The following is a 7,591-nucleotide window of genomic DNA, read 5'->3' on the forward strand; positions in this document are numbered from 1 at the left end:
TTCAAATATAACATTGCCATGAGCTAAGGGAGTTAGCGTTCGGGAGCAGCGCTTTCCAATGTGTGGTTGTCCTAAGGTCGGAGAATATGGTGGGACCCATGACGTGTGGGATGACAAAACAATGTCTCAACTTACATTACTGAGGATATCAGACTGTCCATTATTGACTAGATTACTTAGAGGAATGGAGAAACTGTCCAGGTTACAGCAAATAAGTGAAAGGTTGAGTGGTGACAAAATGTAATTTGGGAAAATGAGAATGTGAAAAATATTCTCTCTCATCTTTTCATTGAAAAAATAATGAATATATGTACACAGTTACCATCATAAATGTTTTGTTATACTTCATACAAATTGTAATATTATTAATTTTAAAGTGTGTGAATATTTTTGTGTGTAATATTATTTAAATGTTATTTTGGAACTACATAGTGTGATGTCTAAATGTTATTTTTATATAATTTAATTAATCATATTTTTGTTATTTTTTCGCTTAATTAATTCATATTTTTTTGGTTATTTAATGAATTCAAATTTCTCTTTTTATAATTTATTCAATTTTTTACTTAATATAAAATTTAATAATTATATTAAAGTAATAGAAGTTATTCAATTTTTTTTTATAATTTATTTTATTCTTTATTAAATAATTTATTTTTTTTTATCTTAAAAGTTCATCAAAGTCAATAATAATTATCATTTTCATTATTATTAAAATTAATAATAATTATTATTTTAATCATTTTTCTTTCTTTTCTTAACAATAATATTTATATTTTATTACTTTTTTCTACTTAAATGGGTTTAATACTCTTCACATCATTAGTTAAGCTTCAAGTCCTTGAAGATGAGTGAAGGGTTCAATCAAAACATTAAGCAAATCCTTGAAGACAACACACAATTCTCCAAAAATATTCATTGACAAAATAATACTTTATTTTATTTTTATATTTATTAGAAATTTTACATTTTATTATTTAATGTATAATTATTAATTTTAAATTAGACTATTATTATTAATTTTAATGATATATAAAATGATAATACTCAAAATATATAATTTTTATTTTTTATTTGAAAATTAAAAAACTATTTATTTAAAAAATAAAATTTATTTTGTGATGAATATTACATTACAATATGCTTCAGTGTTTTAAATTGCTTAAAGAATGGTAACTTCATGATATATAAATTATTTGAATTAAAGAGAGAATATTCATTATAGTAGATTGGATTATTTTGGATGGTAAGAAGAAGTTATTGATATCCTGCACATCTATTGTAAATTCTCCCTAGTAACATTTTTATTATAGTTAATTGGACTTATTTTGGATGGTAAGAAGAAATTATTGATATCATATCCATCTATTGTCACACCTATTGTCAATTCTCCATAGTAACATGTTGAAATTGTACTAATTATATTGTTATAATGATTTTGAATATTAACCTATCCGAAGGAGTGCCTTAATAGTGCGCCTATTCACCATTAATCCAAAGCTTAGTAAACTAATTTTTCTCATTATAATTTATCAAGATTATATTTATATATATAATTATATTTAAAAATTTATCTTTTTAAATTAAAAAATAAATAAGATTTATTTTAATATTCGTTCAAATAAAAAGAATGAAATATTAATTTATATCAATATTTATGGGTATTTGTAAAGATATTTGTACATTTTCATAATATTCAGAAGTATCATTACAATATTTAAAAAATATTTCATTACTTAAAAGATATTAATCACAAAAATGTAATACTCTCATTTTAATCCCTAGTTAATATTGTAATTAATGAAATAAATGTTGTTTGTATATAGACATGTAAACACTAACCTGGTTAAAGAAACAACACAATATGCATTGTATTTTGTTTTAAACAATATTTCACTACTTAAAAGATATTAATCACAAAAATGTAATGAAACATGAATCATGAGTAGGGGCTAGCGAGGCATAATAGTAAGAATCTTGTCCTCACTAAAATAATATTTAACATAATTCTTTTGCCACATAAAATTTAAATATTTAATTTCTAAGAAAGTAATTGGATAGGAATTGATAGTTGAATTACCAACTCTCTACAATTATGAGATCCATTGGGATTTATACAAATCTCATTCAAAGGTATGCACAAATACATCCCTTACCTTTCTTCTTCCCATTTTTTCCATAGTAGATAGCACCATGTTGAAGTCACACTACAATATTGTTTTTACCATAGTCAAATTCCCTCATTTCACTTAATAATTTTGAGTTTGTTTTTTTTTTTAAATAAAATATTTTTTTTTTCAATTAAATTTTTTGAAAAGAAATATATACCCTTAAAAATTCCTAAATTAATATGTAAAATAACCCATACTAAATTAATACATGAAAATGTAAAAATCCTCAAAAGTAATACTCTATAGAAAAAAGTGTTGGATACACTTTTAGGAGTGTAATATCTTTATTCTCTCGATATTCCATGTCAACTATTCTTTGGTTTTCTTTTAAAAGGTTTATTTAAAAAATTTAAATTTTAATATTTTACAAATATTAAATCTTAATAATAATATTTATAATATTATTTTAATGTAGTTAAGATATATGAAATTAAAATAACATACCAATTAATTAAAAATTTTATAATATAGTTAAGGTTTATGAAATTAATATAACATATAAATTAATTATACATTTGATAATAAAAAAATTATAAAATTAGATATCTATATAAGAGGGGTGAGTGATTTTTAGTCATGGTCAATCTAAGTTTAATTAGAATTATGTAATTGGAATTCAATTTTTTTTTTTTTCACTCAACTAGTTTATTGTATTCTAGGGTTTTTCGCTTTATTTTAACCATGGTGCACTCAAGGGGAGGGGGCATCTCTCTCTTATAGTAACATGATCTTTGGCAATGCATGAATCACAAAATGATGGGCCACACGTGCAACCCCTCCATTCAATTTTCGTGATAAGGGGAATGTATGAAGGGAATCTCTTCTTCTAGAGATCCACTACTAGGAACTACCTTGTAATCATGAGGATGAGGTCGTTATTTGTCTAAAGCAACACATACCTTAAATGTGAGATTAAATCTAATAGGATTGAGGAATATATTCATTTTACATAAGACCATGTCTTAATTAACAAGTTTATGGGATTTTGGCCCATAAAAAAGAGCCTTGATAATATGGATACAAAAAGAGAAAATTGATTTGGAGTTAGGAGCAAAGGAATTTTTCATAATAATCTTTGCCAATATTGAGAATTGGACTTGAATTTTCGAAAGATTATACTTCTTTAATTATGTTGGACTATACCTCCAATTTTGGATGGACAATTTAAGCCCAGGCAAACAAAATTTCAAAATGATGCTAGTCTAGATCTAGCTCTTCTCTTTTCCAAAAGAATTATGGGAGGAAGAAACTCTTTAGGGCATAGAAAATGTGTTGGGGCACTTTTTCAAAACCTCTAAGGTTACTCAAAGGGGACTATATACATCATATGCCATGATCTATGTGAATATAGACATATCACAACTCTTATTGGCTTTGATTGATATATTGTATCAAGATATAGTATGGAAGCAATCATTAGACAATGAGCACATCCCCTTGCAGTGCCAAAAATTCCATGATTATGGCCACCTTTTCAAGGATTATCCCACACAAAAAGCAAAGCCTACTCAAAAAATTAAATCTCAAATGAACAAGGATGACTTTGTCTAGCCCAATCATTAGTATAGACAACCCAAACCACAACCAACCTCCATGACATATCTAGAAATCTCAACTCGCATTAGCTTTGAGTCTCTGGCTAATTTATAAGATCCCTTCGTTAAAGAGGTATCCCAAGGTAATATAACCAACAACCATGTGGCAATGGGTTAATAAAAACAACTAGAGGAAAAACAACAAACCCAACTAACAAAGTCAATCTCATAGCCAAAAAAGAACATACCCACTACCAATCAGGGATTGAATTCAAGAAACCCCAAAACATATGGATCTATATTCACTATATATCCATGCCATTATAGTAGTTTAGAAGGGAAATGACCCATATTCGATCTTAGAACATCATGTACAAATCCTCAAGGGAGCCTTGCTAAAAAGAGATATTCATCACACCTAACAACCATCATGTAATAACTCTAATAACCATAATCTAGGCATCAATCTACATTCTTTCATAGACCCCATAAAATCGTAGAAGGATGATCAGAGAAGGGGAAGGAGAAGTAATAAAAAGATATTATAGGAATTAGATGAGATGCTTGTCAAATTCAAAATAATCTTCCACGTCTACACTCACTTCCTCTATATGCTTGGCTCAGTTGTTTTGATTTGCTTCCTCTCGTTGAACCTGGAATCTTCCTCTATTTCCTATTGTCCTTTACCCCTTGCCTAACTTCTATGTCTTCCTCTGACTTTGTTTCCTTGCAAACGTTTCCACTACTTTAAGAGTAACTTGGTATGCCTCCTCAACTGTTTTTAGGGGTAGAATGCTTATCTCATCTTGGATATCATATCTCAAGCCATTTATGTACCTAGATACTTTCTCTTCATCCCCTTCCACACAACTTACTCTAATATTGATCTGATAAAACTCCTCTATATATTCTTTAACCATAATAGCCTTTTGTCTGAGATTTTGCATTTGCCTGAAAAATTTCAACTAATAATATTTTTGCTTAAATTTTCCTTTGAATTTCGTACCATCCTATCATAGTTCTTAACCTTTTCTTTTCCTCTATTTTCCCTTTGTGCTAGCATCTCTTCCCACCATAATTTTGTGTTCCCTTTCAGTCTCATCACATAATTAAGCTTAACTTTCTTATCATCATTGACATCCTATCAAAAATTCATGTTACAAAATAAGTTTTACAAATTTAGATTTACTCTTAGATTTTGTGAATTAAGCTTATGAGAAATTGTTCTTATTTTAACAATATTTATATCTCAATTCTTTTTAATGGAACTCCTTATCACACCACAATTTTTATACTATCCTTATCCCCAAAATGATATCTTTTTTTATGCTTCCATAGTTTAACCAAGATCAAGCCTCCTTATGTCATCCATCTTGAGTCAAAGGTGGGTTTGGCTAGACTTTGAAATGATTTTATAGAACATCTTATTTTCCATGTGGTTTAACCTCTTAGTATACATTTCATACACAACCATAGTCATGCTCTCAATGAAAAATGGTTTTCTTTGCTTCCATGAAGAGAATAGAATTTTGAAATTAAGTTGTTTTGAATCTCTTGTATCTTTCTTTGAGACTTCCTCTAGATCCATTATAAATTTTGGAAACTCTCTTAATCATTTTTTCAATGTTATAAATTTAGTTGAACGTGTGATATGAACTCCAAAATATTTGAAAAAATACACTTACTTCAATTAATTATTGGTTGTCATATACCAAATATGTAATTTTTTAGATTTAATTATCATGATTTTCATTTTATGAATATTGATAATCATACTCAAATTTTAAAAAATTCTTAAACATATATAAAATTTGAAAATACTCCAAAAAAAAACAAAACAAAAAATTATACTCAATTTAATCAATAATAAATATTAAAAATTTAAAAATATATTAAAATCACATTCTCCTTACTGATTTTTTTTATTTTTTTCTAAAAATAATGTAAATTTAAAAATTTTGAAAACTTATACTTCAATTAATTCATGTGCAATGTTTTATATTTTAGTTTAAAAATTTCACATTTAGATAGATAAAATCATGAAATTAACATTTTTAAAATATTTAAACTCAATAATTTTTATTTTTTTTTTAATTTGTATATACAAATTATTTAATTATATTAATATAAATGGAGCAGCTCTGCTCCATAACATAATTCTTCGTGGACTCTTGCTCCGTAACATAACTTTGAATATTTCCGCTAAGACTATTGTTTGCCCAGCGGAGTTGTTCCAACTGGACTAGACGACGAAATTCTGTTGGTATACTTCTATAAGTCGTTTATTGAAAGTCAGACACAAAGGTTTTGGAATATAACCACGAAGCAAATTATAGCTGAGGTGGAGTACTCTCAGCGCCTTCAACTGGCCAAACTCCGTTGGAATTCTTCTGGTTATTAAATGTTATTTCAGAATTAAATAGTATGATGTTTAAATGGTTTTTTTTATATAATTTGATTAATTTTTTTTGTCAAAATTTATAAGGTTATATTTTAGTATGTATATTTTTACGTTTAATAAATTGTTGTTGATCAATATCTCTGGAAAGCTATGTGTTGCTTTCAAAGATTTGCTCAACATTTTGGGTAAACTTCACCGTTTTTAGGGATTTGAAGTTTAACTGATGATGTGAAGAGTGCTAGACCAGTGCTAGACCCATTTAAATAAAGGAAGAAGAATTTATCAAATTTCTCTTTTGATAATTTATTCAATTTTTTATTTAATAATTATATTAAGGTAATAGAAATTATTCAAAATTCTCTTTTGATAATTTATTTAAGTCAATTTATTCAATTCTTTATTTAATAATTTACATCCTTTTATCCTGAAAGTCTTTCATCAAAGTCAATAATAATCATTACTTTCATCATTATTTCCTTCCCTAACAATAATATTTATACATCCTCTATCCATTATATTTTATCGCCTTCCTTTATTTAAATGAGTCTAGTACTCTTCACATTATTAGTTAAGCTTGAAGTCTCTGAAGATGAGTGAAGGATTCACCCAAAACATTGGGCAAACACTTAAAAACAACACACAGTTCCCAAAAGTATTCATCGACAATGTTATACTTTATTATTTTGTATATATTCTATAAGAAAATTTATATATTATTATTTAATATATAATTATTAATTTTAAATTAGATATTATTAGTTTTAAGTTTAATGATATATAAAATGATAATAATAAAAAAATAAAAAATATATAGGTGTTATTTTTATTTGAATATTAAAAAACTATTTATTTAAAAAATAAAATTTGTATGCTTCGTTATCTTAAATTGCTTAAAGAATCATGGTATATAAATATATTGAACTTATACTAATTACATCGTTATAATGCCTTTGAATAATTATTTTCTCTTTTTTTGGTAGGCTAGTACCAATGGGGATTTGAACTAGTGATCTATCACAAGAAGTATCTCAACAATGCACCCATTCACCATCAATCCAAAGCTATGTGGGATATTTTTTTTCATTATAATTTATCAAAATTTATATATATATATATATATATATATATATATATATATAAATTTTTAAAAATTCTTTTTAAATTAAAAAAATAATTAAATATATTTTAATATTCTTATTTTCGAAAAAACAATAATTCAATATTAATTTATATCAATGCTAAGGTGGAAAGGGATGCATATATACAATATTTATGGGAATTTATAAAGATATTTGTACACATTCATTATATTTAGAGGTATTATTAAAATATTTTAAAAATAAATCACTATTTAAAAAGTATTAATCACAAAAAGTTAATATCCCTATTTTAATTCTCTGTTGATATTGTAATTAATGAAATAAATGTTGTTTGTATAGACATGTAAATGTTGAGTTGGTTCACGAAACAACAATATGTATTGT

Source organism: Pinus tabuliformis, chromosome 4_1 (genome assembly GCF_031772625.1).
Source record: "Pinus tabuliformis cultivar Carrire ecotype Pingquan chromosome 4_1, CPIR1, whole genome shotgun sequence".
In the NCBI taxonomy this organism is placed as follows: Eukaryota; Viridiplantae; Streptophyta; class Pinopsida; order Pinales; family Pinaceae; genus Pinus; species Pinus tabuliformis.